This window comes from Paramormyrops kingsleyae, chromosome 19, assembly GCF_048594095.1.
Source record: "Paramormyrops kingsleyae isolate MSU_618 chromosome 19, PKINGS_0.4, whole genome shotgun sequence".
Taxonomy (NCBI): domain Eukaryota; kingdom Metazoa; phylum Chordata; class Actinopteri; order Osteoglossiformes; family Mormyridae; genus Paramormyrops; species Paramormyrops kingsleyae.
Genome location: NC_132815.1, coordinates 17802789 through 17816155, shown reverse-complemented (window position 1 = coordinate 17816155; position 13367 = coordinate 17802789).

The window sequence follows — 13367 nt, the reverse complement described above, 5'->3', positions numbered from 1 at the left end:
CGGTTCACACAAATACATGTAGGCATATATGCTATTACTGTTAAAATAAGTTATTACAGAATGGAGTATCTACCTACACAAACACAGCCATCCATATTCTGAAACCGCTCATCCTCTCCAGGGTCACAGGCCAATTCCAGAGGAACGGGCACAAGGCAGGGAACAGTCTAGGCTGGGGTGCCAACCCATCAGAGGGCACACTCACACCTACAGGCAATTTGATACCTCCAATTACCCTCAACGTGTTTTTGGACTGGGGGAGGAGGAACCAAGATACCCAGAGAAAATCCAACAACAACACAAGGAGAACATTCAAACTCCACACAAATGGCACACTTCTGGAGAGTGCAACCCAAGTCCCAGAGGTGTGAGACAACACTGCACCACCGTGTCACCCCACACAGATACATATATAACTTAAATTCATATGGCTATAGCATTCAATGTATATCTAAGCATGCTGCAACCTAATTGGCTGACAAGAAAATAAGATTAGCTTTCTGGGCTGTGACGCAGAGATAGATGTGCTAATTAAAAAAAGGGTCTGCTGATTGCAAATTATTCTCACCTGAAAGATGCTATTTCAGGATCCTTTAAGGGAGTATGGTGATAAGAATAGTCTTTAAAGTGTAGTTTTGTTTTTATGCATCCAGTCTTATGTAGGCCTACTTCAAATAAAAAAAATGTACAAACAGATTTTTAAAAATTGAAGTTCAAATGTTAACAGGAAAGCGCTCTGAAGGGATTAGTGCATATCACTCAAAGACCCAAAACTGAAAACCAGATGACAACTGATCATTAGTCACATGAAAACTGAATTACAAAACCCCTAATTTAAAAAGCAGTCAGTGAATGGCCATGATCACAAAAATCTTTTTGCTTCCTTTGATCTGCATGTCACTTCTCAAACAGACAACTCCTGTAGATTCGGCCACAGAGACGAGTCCAAGGGAATGAAAAATGAAAAGAAAATGAACGAAGACCATTGTCTGAGACTCTCAAATGCAACATTAATCAGCGTCGCAAGATCTCGGCTGAAGGTGCAACGCTGAGCCATTCATTATCTGCCCAACTCCCCCAAAAGAGATGTAGATTGCAGCGTTTCTTTCGCTCCAAGGATCATAATGAAATTAAACACACTGACTGTCTGACATTTAAATTGCCCTGGCAAGAGGATAAGCTTGGAGGTGGAGAAGGAAGCTGTGGCAGTTCCAGCGGGCTTTGGCAAAACATTCAACATCTGACTGAAAAATATAACGTCAACTACCGCTGTATTATGTATCCCAATAATAGCGTGATATCTGTGCGCTGCAATGGTCTGTCTGTTAATTTGTTTTTCATTACGTTCGTACTTTGCTTGGCAGAGGGATTCATGTGGCCGTTGTCCGGAGCTGTCAGGTGAATGATTGTTTGTGGTGCAGCAGTGCCCCCTGTTGGACTCCTCGAGAATTGCGCCAGCGTAATCGCTTAGAGAGAGAAAAAAAAAGTGATGATCGACGCAGAGCCGACACCAAGGACAGGGGGGACCTGCCACATTGTGTTTTCGAGATCGTGTTTGATTACAGACCTGTCAGACACAGAGCAGAATGTACGATGACTCACATTTCACAAATCACAACAAGGTATTATTTGTTTTTGTTTTTTTTTTGTTTTACAACAATTACCACTGCAAGCTTGGCTTAACAGCAGTATTAATGCTGTTCCACTTAAAGGACAGTATCTATGCCATTAAAGTCCTTTGTCCAAAACAGTGCTCAGGTGCAGAAGATGCTATTTCACTAACCCAACTACCAATGCTATCAGTCCTGTTCAATAATTACAGTCCATCATTAACCCCTTTCTAATGAATGCCTGCTAAATTTCAGTGGACATGAAGCTTTCAAGATTTCCCACCGGGTGAGTCTAAATGTCAGTGATATTAAGTGAAATCTTAGGATCATAATAAAGTGAAATATGCACATCAGGGCTCTCCGATTATTTTTCCCCAAAAGCAAAATTCCATCTCGAAGATGAAGCCAAGGGCTACTGCATCTGCAAGAATTCGGTGGAGGGTGGGGGGGGGTGAACGATTACAGTCTAGATGAAATTGCATTGCTGTCCGGAAAGGAGACTGGAGTCCACCTATTGAATTTCCTTGAGATTCTAGATTATTACCAGCTGAGTGTAAATTTTATTTGTCACATCCTACTGATACTGACTACCAATACTTTCTACACATAGCAGAGGAGGTTCTGTGGAGGAGAACTTTCAGAGCATTAGGAAATCCCAACAGGCACCTGAATCATACCTCAGGTTTGCATTTGTGACGCTGATGGGCGGGTTTGTGGGGGGCAGCAGAATCAGAGAGCATGCTGGGATGTCAGGCTGGGGGAGGTTAGGCCGCTAACCCAGGGCAGAAATCAAGACACCTCGAATGCTTTGATCTTCCACTCCCTGTTCGACTACAAAGAGAGTTTTAGAAAAATTAATTATCTCTGAAACCTCTAGTATGTGATTCCTCTGGTATGTGATTCCTCTAAGAAGGCTTACAAGAGCCAGTGGATTTTTTGACGAGCATTTGCGGCCGTCCCTGCATTTGGAGTGCCTTCTGTCTGGTCTTTATCGTGTGCGCATTGCTCATTTTTTTTCTTCTGAACCGTTTCATGTCAACTGGCCCTGTCACTCAGCAACTGTTGCTGGGCAACAGTGGGTATCCTTTTGATGCCCATATTCAAAAATAATGCTTTTTTTAACCATTCCCTGTCATGTTCTATACATCTGAGTTGTACTCATGTTTGATCACTGTCAGCTGGATGCCAGCAGATGGGGCCACGTGAGAGGGCGTTACGCTGCAGGCAGCTGGCCAGAGGATTCTGCGAGTAACGGGCCAGGTGTGACTGCCACTAACCCAATCAGAGACACTCGAAATGCAGCCGGCTGTAATGTTTTTAGCTATGCAGACTTAGCTCAGGAGTAAAACAGCAGGACTCCACGAAGAGTCTCTTTACAAACTACCTTGACTATTCAGTTCAGTTCAGTTCAGTTTAGTTTATTTGTCATATGCAAGTTAGCACAGGGTCAACATTGCAATGAAATGTGATTGACGAGAATAAACAAGTGTCTCAGCAATATATTACATAGAAGTAAGACAATGTTCTTACACATGAAATAAAGTGACAAGAGTGGGCAGCAGTGATTTAAGGTGGCAGTCAAGTAACAGTATTGCACATAGTTTTTCACTTTTATTTTTTATAGTAATAAAGATAAAAATAAAGTGCAAAGTGCAAGGTGTTACACACATCTCCACGGTCCGAGAAGCCAAACTCCCTTCCTGCGAGAAGCCAGCTGATAGTAGGATACCAGTCCCAGCAGGCCTTAAAGAGGACCACCAGGCCTTAAAGAGGACCACCAGGTTCCCGCATCCATGCCAGTGAGAGTGATGGAGAGAGAGATGGGTGCTCTGGACAGGGTGTTTGTTCGGACACGGGGAAGACATCCCCTCAGCAAGGGAAATAAATGCAACACGGCCAGTCTAAGTGGAGTCAGTCAAGGTCCTAAGACCTAACCACTCCCACTACACCACTGTGTGCAGGTCAATACGGCGCCTCTGCTGCCCGCGTGCTGTCAATCTCAGACCTCCCCTGTGTTGCATAGCCCCCATTTTAGTACAATAGCTAGCAGTTTTGTGCACATGTGAATGTTTTAGTGGGGCATTTGCTGGAGGGTACAGTAGCAGGGTCCCAGCTGGGATTTCAGCCAGTAACCTTCAGGCTGCAATCACGTGTCCTTGAACACGTTACCTGCTGCTCATTTTAATTTATTTGCAATTTAAAGTCGCCGTAATGAAAGTAAATGCCCTTATTTAGGTTTCGCTTCAGGCTCTAGAAATATTGAGAGTTTGATATATCGGTCTCTGTGGCATTTCATTTCATTGCAGAGAGAACTGCTGGCATCTGACCATTTTAGCATTCTAAGGTGGTTCAGGGTCCGGAGAAGGGCCTGCCCGCCCGCCACCGGTCCTTTCGGGTTCCTATTTCCCCTTTACCCTGCAGCGGAACAAATTTTGCCATTCAGTATCTGAGAAAAATCCGTTTGAAGTCTCCCTAAGTGCTGTGTGAGTCAGCTGCCATCTGAGTGGCTCAAGAGTCTCCAAAGTGCCTCTGTGCCACAGACCGGCGTGCCAATGGGGCACTAGGGAGTTCAGGCACCCAAGCCAGCAGGCCGCCCGCTCAGCACCACCGGCTGCCTCCGAGGATCAGCATCCTCCCTCCTTCTTTTGTTTTTCTTTCAGCAGTTGGAATGGAATCCTTTATCTCCTTCCTTCACCGCTGAGCCATGCTAAGCCGTGCCAAGCTGTGCCAAAGCATGCCAACCATGCTGTGAAGACCCAGGCTTCCATTACCATCTAATGTGAAGCAAAACTCCACAGTGTGGGAGTGTCAGAACCCCACTCCACTGCAGGGTACCAGAGACCACCTCCCAGGCTGAAAAATTACCCTTAAAGGCTTTTTCAGATTCCAATGTGGTAAGCCCAGGAAATTGACTTTTTATGCACAATTTAGCTAATTTAACTAATACATACAAATCTACAATTATAATTTATTTGTTCAGAAGGCACTTTTATCCGAAATGACATGCAGGGTCAGCCAGTCGCCGCCCCAAAGCCCCAACGTGTGATGTCTGAGTGGGGAGGCACAACCCAGATGCAGCTTAAGGTTAAAAAGGAAGGGGCTTTATTGGGATGATACTCGGGGAGGGCAGGAGCGGGGTGAACCGGCACATGGGGAGCACTGCAGGGACTGGAGACGCAACGAACAGGAAGCACACTAAATATCTGTAACGGTGACAATGACCAAGCTGAGGAACATGGAAGGGTAGGCACGTATATACTAGTGATGGGTAAATGAAGCTTCATGAACCATTTGCTGTATTTTTTGACCCCACTAGATGGTGCTCTTGGCTTGCTTTGAGCCATGCTTTGAGCCCTTTTTTGAACAGACAGCACCATCTAGTGGAGTCAAAAAATACATCAAATGGTTCATAAGTATCATTTTGCCCATCACTAATATATACACAAATAACAAGGGACTAACAAAAGGCAGGTGTGTGTGATTATCACATTAGGCTGAGAACAATTAGGTGATTATGGGATGACCAGCACCCTCTGCTGGCCAAATGGGAACATGACACAATGGTAATATCACACTTCCGACTCTGGGGATGACTGAGCCACGCACCATCCCCCTTATCTAGCTAACGCTTGTTCATTTTTTATTTTTTTTTGCATTAAGATGGATAAATGGTGATTTTTATCTGAAGGAATTTTCAGCTTAATTAGCATTGCATCAACTAAACATTTTAACTAGGTTATCACTCTGTCTCTTTTACTTAAAGCATGTCGAGGCCAGATTGGGTGATTCTGATATAAATAAATGGCATTTGCTTCATCATCGTTCAGCCTTGATGTAATTCAGTAAAACAAATAAAAAGACAAAATTAGATCTTCCCCATAGCGCTTGACCAGCAGGGGGTGGGGCCGCCGCAGACCATAATTACCAGGAAAACATTCCACGAAAAAAAAAAAAAACATGAAAGACTAAATGAATTACAGTGGACAAATCTGCTCAGGTCCCGTTCCTCAGGGGATCTGGAAGGAGCTTTGAAAACATCTTCAAAAATATAGCCTGAACATTGCATCCTCTTGTTCGTTTACTGTAGTCGGTGCAAGTCTTCTCAAATTAAACCAACACCTGTGAAGCGCCATTTACATATCATTGTGCCTCATGACGACGACCCACAGCTGTTTTACTTCAAATTTCATTTGCTTGAGTTTTCATCGAGCTTCTCGCGTCGTACCTGCAGCTCCTCTCCCAGGGCCGAGTTTAAATCTCGTTTGTGCCATTACAGGTGCAGTCGTCCTAAGCGCTGGCGTGACGGCAGTGAATTCCGCTCCCTAATTTGAATCACCCGTTTTGCATTTTGCATTAAGCCGCCAGGATCCCAGGCTGAGAAAGCGATTAGGAGACGCGTGGCGTCATGGCGATAGCGTGCGATGCCGGGCCCCATCTCCTTACAGCTGCTAACTGCCTGAATAGATAATGCAGCGTGATGCAGAGGTCACGGGCCCCTCCTGTTACATGGCGGGTACAAGCAGCAGAGATTTCACAGGGCATCAACAGACGGATAAGTGTCCTCCAGGTATCGTGTCGATAGCTGTCTGAGGGTAACACTCCCTACCCTGCCCTATGTTTTATTACAAATTTCATGTGTTCTTAACTAAAAAATGCACCAGCTGCGGCTGTTTTAAAATCCTCTGTGCTGGAGGCAGGTCAAACGGCACCGATAATGGTCCCCGGCTCCTGAAGCAGCAGCCTTGTGATTTCGCATCGACCATGTGGTGCGGCTTCTGCCTGCTAACACGCTAACAATACCACAGTAATACATCATCTGGCGGTCCAAGTCTTAAAGTAGAGGCTCTGCACCGTGCAGCCATTTATTACACAATGCAGCTGCTGTCAAAATCTTCTATGTTCAGACGCAATCAAAAGTTATGTATCGATCAAGGGCGGCACCTGCAGATCAATGTAATACTATAGCTGAAAATGACTCTCCTTAGGACTCAGGTTGGCATAATATTACTGTTATAAATGACTGATAAGTTAATAAGGCAACATATCCCTGAATGAGTTCTGGCATAAAATATGTATTTCAATTAATCTGAAACATGCATCGTTTAGCATTTTATCTTCCTGTCACGGAGATTAAAATGCTCTTACGTGTCAAATTCAGCTTCATTATTTATCATTTTTTCTTCATTTGATTGGCAGGCCAGAAGCACAGGACTGCGCAGGGACATGCAGCTCGATGTTTAGCCCTGGACTGGAAAGAATGGTGCTCAGTTGGCTCTGATTTCACTGACAAAAGAGTGAAAAAGCCAGCTGGGCTGAAACAGGTAAAACAAAGAAGAACCAGAGAAAAAAAAAACAGAAGTAGGGCCCCTGGTGGCATCCATCCATCCATCCACCCACCCATCAATCCACTCATCCATTTTCCATACCCGCTTGTCCTATACGGAATCACAGGGGTCTGTGTCTATTTTATAAACTATATTACTTCACGTATCCTCCTAAGATCCAGTAATTCATTTTTGTCCTCCATACAGAACATTACGTTTTTGTTCATATCTCTCATACTATACATGGCACACTAAGGCTGCATCCACAATCGCACGCTTCCATACTAAATTTTGCGTCAAAATAGTACACAAGGCAGAATAGCATGTCTGAAACTTTAGTGAGCATTGCTTACTGCATAAGAAATCCTGGAATAGCACCCTTCATCTGGTCGAAATGGTCAAAGTCCAGTAATTCGAAGGTACTGTAGTGCATCCGGATAGTGTACAAAGTTCTGTACTCGCGTGTCAAGGATCGTTACTGTAGTACATACTTCCTCATGTAAGCACACAGTGCGTAGTGTGTGATTTTGGATGCAGCCTAAGTCTTGCTGTTCCAGTTAGGGCTTTAAGATGACATCACATTCCTGTCAAGTCAAAATTTGAATCAAAATTAAAAAACTTATTTATCCTCAGAAGGTTAAAGTGTGTCTTCTGCGCTCCTGTCTGCGGCAATCATTTGCACATCATATCACACACTCCTTCATTCACGATATCACTGAGAGCATCCAAACTGTCACCTCCTGTGCTCCAGAGGCATGAAGAACAATTTTCAGTGTTGCAGTGATGAGAAGATAAACTATATTTGATCCAAGAGTTGGTGCAACAGTTGGTGAGGACATTGCAACCAGGCACAACGCAGAGCCCCGCAGAGGCCGGCCCTTCGGGGGGGGGGGGGGGGGGGGGGGGTTCTGCTGGCCCCCAGAACAGTCAGAAATGGCCATGCTCCAGTTCACAAGGCACTGCAACAGCTGGAGCCTCTCTGGGATGCCCTTACAGGCAGGTAAATAAATACCCAGGCGCAGGCTAACTCTACAGCCCGAGTGCGGATATTTGGGGCAGGGCCAGCTTTGCCGCGATGCTAAAAAACACTCCCGCAGACTTTTTCCAGTCTTAAAATAGGGAATTAATGGAATTCACTGCATTATAGCTTTGCCTTACAGCGGCCCAGTCAGAATCCCAACTTAAATCCTATTGAAATTTTGAAGAGAGTGGAAAAAAATCCTCCAGCAACCTAAAAGAGCCTGAAGAAGCCGGCCAAGGAAAAGGGGCGAAGTTCAAGGTTTTCTTTGGCTTAGCTTCTCTGGTCTATTGTGCCTTCCCAGTCTTCTTGTCTCATGCTTTGCAGAAAATACTTTCCCTCGTACCTTGCAGTAAATGCCAATGGAATAAATCTTGGCATATATCAATTTCACTGTTTATGTACAAGTCTGCATTGTTTTTTATCTCATAAAATGGTGGCTCCTTAAGGCTTCTGAAAGATTAAATACCTCTATATAATTATGCCAAGAATTCCTGGCAATTACAGAAATATATTAATCAATGACAAAAATGCACAGAAAATATTCATATCCCTTACCTCGTTTACAAATATCACAGAGTCACAAGCCATTGTGATCCAAACCAATCAATGGAATGATATTCCGACCCTGCGACCTATGGCGTCAGCCGAAAAAGGCAGCTGGGGCAGGGGGGTGTGGGGAGTGGGGGGGGGGGGGGTGTAGAGCAAGTGACAAACAGAAATACCGTGATGAAAGGTCAGAATAACGCATGCCTCAGGAAAATGAGGATGATGAGGAGGAGGATCAGCTGCCATGGATGGACATTAGGATGACAAAGAGAGGAAGGCTTGGAAGGGCCACCGCACACAGCACACGGGCTGGCTGTTACTCCCCCAAGCCGCCAGTACATCCCAGGCACACAAAGATTTTCATTATATCATGGCTATGCTGTCAGTTGCCATGGAAACCAAAAGTCCATCCTCAAAAAAAAAAGGAAATAAATAAATAAACGAAGACAGACAAACCACCTCAATCCTGTAGAAATTAACTTTAGTCACTGGGGGCTGATTCTGCTCTGTCAGGCTCAGTTATGATCTGCACATCAGAAAACCTTGGGAGGGAACAATGAATCACATCAGGCAGGTTACCTTATGGTCCGTACTTGTGCTACGTGAGGGCCATGCTGACACATTCGGGGAGGTGAAAGGTATTATGGGTAGGTCTGAAATACAGCATTGGGGAAGGGTGACTGTGGGGTGTGGACATGCTGGGATAGGGAGGAGTCATGCCTCATCATCAGTAACATGAAACGCTAACCCCAGACCACCCCCCTCCCCCCAACACTGAGATGCTCTCTTTTGTTTCCATTCCACCCAAAAGTTTTTTTAGACACGTCTCCACTCCACTCCTTCCTCCCATCATGCCTGGGGCAAATCTCACAAGCATGTCACTCTACTGAGCACTCTACTGATAATAAAAGTTATAAAAACCTGTTTTAGGACCCAAAAGTGATTCACTTCACCAGTAAAACTGTCACAAGGGTAGCTCACAGAACAGTTTTCATACCAAAGAGCCTTGCAACCAAGTACGATGCACGAACCATATCATGAATAATATTAATAATCCTTAATACATTTTAATGGGTATTTATTCTGGCTAATACCCAGTTAATCCTCAGAATTTCACTGTGCCCAGGGAATCAACAGTGTCCTGCCAATCTCGAGAAGGCTGAATGTGCATGGGTCAAACTGTGACATTGCAAAATACTCCACAGCTTCTCGTTCCAAAACAGAGAGGAAATTTTTACACTTCAGTTCAGAAGGTGTCTCTTTAATACAACAATTTGCAAAAGGAGCTGAGGTGGTTTTGGATTGGAGCAGCGTGACCTTGGCATCACCTTTTTGCTGCTCTCGCAGGAGTAAACACTTTGACTAATATATTATGTGCTGTACTTTGACCTGAGGACCAAACTTAAGCCTTCTGCAACATCAGGCAACACAGCATGATATTCACAAATATTCACATTCTTGCCATTTTGTAAATTCAGAAATAAAAATAAAAACCCAAAAAGTCTCAATCATTCTATTATTTATATGCCTTGAGTCAAGTCCCTTTTGCAACATTAGCCATGAATCATAGTTCGGATCAGTTTTTTCCTACCACAGTGTCTGGAAACACTTCAAATTTTTAGAGATTGCAGAACTTCATTCAACTGTTGCTCCGGTTACTTATTTAATTGTCCAATGTAACATTCTTTGATTGTTTATAAACATTGCCACCAATATTCATGTAGTAGATTTTAAAGAATGGTACCAAAAAATGCTAGGTGTTTCCACAACTTTGCCCACTAGTGTAGTTCAAGTTCTTTTGGGCTGATTGGGGATAATCAGCATACTCTAGTTTTTATGTCTTGCTACTCCAGATTTTCCTTCAGATTTCGGGCTGGCTTTTGGCTGGGCCACTCCAACACGTCCAGCATCTCCACACTGAGCCCCAGGAGCTGCGAAGCATCTCCAAAACATGACGGCGCTCTGTCAACATGGCGGCAGCAGGCCGAGGCCCCCTGCCTGGTCTATACCACGACACGCTGGGGCTTCATCGCACCCTGAAACCCTCTCGCATGCCGGCGACGTTTCTTTGCTCCTTGGTGAGTCCTGCGGGTCTCCCTCAGCAGTGACTGTCTTCTTGACAGCCTCCCACTCCAGCCATATTTGTGGGATAACGTGGTAACATCTTCCTCAGCCTCCCCAGACAGCCCTCTGAGGTAATCGCAGGCATCAGTGTCCTGGTGGATCCAATCTCTAATTGACAATGATGGACAGCACAGTGCCCCAAAGGATAATTTTCTCTAAACTTTCTAACAGCCTTCTGCACGATTTGATAACTTTATCGCCTATTAATCTGTCATTCCACACTCAGCATGTTGTGACCTCTGCTTCAGTATCATTTCCTACAACAAAAACTCGTAAAGGAAAACTCAGATCAATTAGACACGGATGGTGTCTATTTAACTTATTATGTAGTTTGGTAAAGCAATTCACTGTGCCTAAGCTAATTTGGGTTTGCTGTAACAAAGAGTAAAAAGAAAATTTCTGTAATTATTCTTTTGTAGCTCGATGAAATGAACTCTTACTTTAATGCATTTTGAGTTCTAATTATTTCAGAAGTCAATCATGAAAAATGCACTACAGTTTCAAGACTGTAGTGCATTCACGAAGCACCATGCCTAACCTGAATTACTCCAGTTAAAAATCCATCTGGACAATTGGATTGTCAGCTGGTGGGAGGTAAAGTAGAGGCCTATGGTTACGTTTGTGTTAGCTTGCGTGTTGCTATGGTGAGAAATCCCCAGCCAAGGGTCTATAGGTAACAGTCAATGACATTCCGCAAGCCCACGGTAGACTGACTACCTCCTTAGAGTCATTAAAAACAGGGTTTCCCAACCCAGTCCTCAGGGGCTCCCCAGACAGCCCACGTTCAGCCTGAGGTCATCAAGGCCCAGGTAAGGAAAACACTGCTTTAGAAGGTCAGCTGAGTGAAAACTGAACATTGCAGTGGTGAAGAAGCTGTTTTGTATTGTAGTTTCTCTGTAATAAAACCCTTTTTTTATTATTTTTTTGTTATAATCCCTGTTGTCCAATTCCTAAACCACCCTGATACCTGTCACAGAATAAAATATAGAAAAGTCAGTATGAAAAAAGTATCTCAAACAACAAAAATAAAATTATCCTGCAGCCCCTGATAAGCCTTAGGTGAGTGGGAAGTCAGTTTACTTTGATTAGTGTTCACTAGACAGCTGCTCTGGGACGGGGGATACATCTGAATCATGGGTAATCCTACCTGGGCTTGTGTCTCAGGCAGATCTTTGCTGTGGGTCAAATCGAGGTGTATGAGTCAATAAAACATCCCCTCACTACTTCTTGGCTGCACACACAAAATGCTAACCAATTATCCTTTGTGATTCTCCCTACCACTGCACCCTGGGTCCAGCATTTCCTGTTTGCCTATGATTGTCAGACAGAGTAAAACCTTCTTAATTTTGTAATCTTCCAATTCTTGTTTTCTCATCAAACAAATCGGTCCCAACAGAACATTTGAATGATTTTAGCATAACCAGGAAGCCCTTATACCAGACACTATAATGTCATATAGATATGCCATGTGTCTATCTTCAGAAAGTGGCATTTCCTTGACATGTAATGGCAGGTCGTTTAATGGAAAATAGACTTCTTTCCAGAAGTTCTACTTCTGTACAAGCTAGGGCACTCAACCTGAATTGTCTGTCAAATACAAGTAGGTTAAATTATAAGCTATTTCAGCCTGAGTAAGAATGATACTTAATAGCAATATTCATTTAGAGCGATGTGGGAACAGAATGAAAGTGCCTGAACATTGTTATAATAGAGTTGGCGCATTGGCTTGGTAGGTAGCACTGCTGTCATGCATCTCAGCCAGCATGTTCTCTCCACAATGCCATGGGCTTCGTCCAGGTACTGTGATTTCCCCTAATGGCAAAGAGAGACGCTGTGGTCAGGAAAAGAGTGAGTCAAAGCCGTTATTATTGCGTGATTATACGAGCACTAGGGCACTCATGGGTGTCCTGGTTCTCGTGCTGTGATTCCCCAAACGGCTCTGAATTTCAGCAACCCAGTCTGGATGCGGTTATTTGACGGGGACAGACTCACTCATGATAATAAAAATGAGTGGCAGTGATTAGGATGGGTAGGTGGATTGACAAATTTAGAATCACAGTTGAGTACAAATAAACCAGAACGGTCAAATACAAAGATGTCAGTGAGTACAAAATGATCACCAGTATCTGAATTGCCTGTAACAGAATACCATCCAAACCATGAAGATAGGTGAACCAAGGGGTCCAAAATAACTTTTAATTACTTGTTTTTATTTACAAAAATTTGATTTGCATGTATTACTCCATACTGCTGCATGCAAAAGGATTTCCTCTGGAATTTTCCCTGAGATTAATAAACTAGAGCTTTTCTCTTATCTTCCTCATTATAGGTAGCCAACAGGCCCTGTAGCGATATAGACCTCTGCTCTCTGTCACTGGTACCACAAAGATAAATATTCAGCCCTGTTAAACTCATGTATACCATCTGCCACTCTCCCTTATAGCAGTTTATGATGTTTTTCTGGTCATATTCCTTTGGCAGAAGTATATTAGAGATGAAAAATATTCCCAGATAGTGAGCAATGTTTATGTATTTATAAACCAAGTTTTTAACTATTCTAGTGTCGACAATCCTTCAAAAGAAATCAAATAATAATAACTGGTTCTCAGAGAATTTTAAATAATGCAACAGAGATGTAACTAAAGGAGTAATGAATGTAACATTTTTGTCCAATATCAGTGTAAAATAATCACTTGGTAATTATGATTTTCAGTTGATAACAAGTTTACCCATCATTATAAT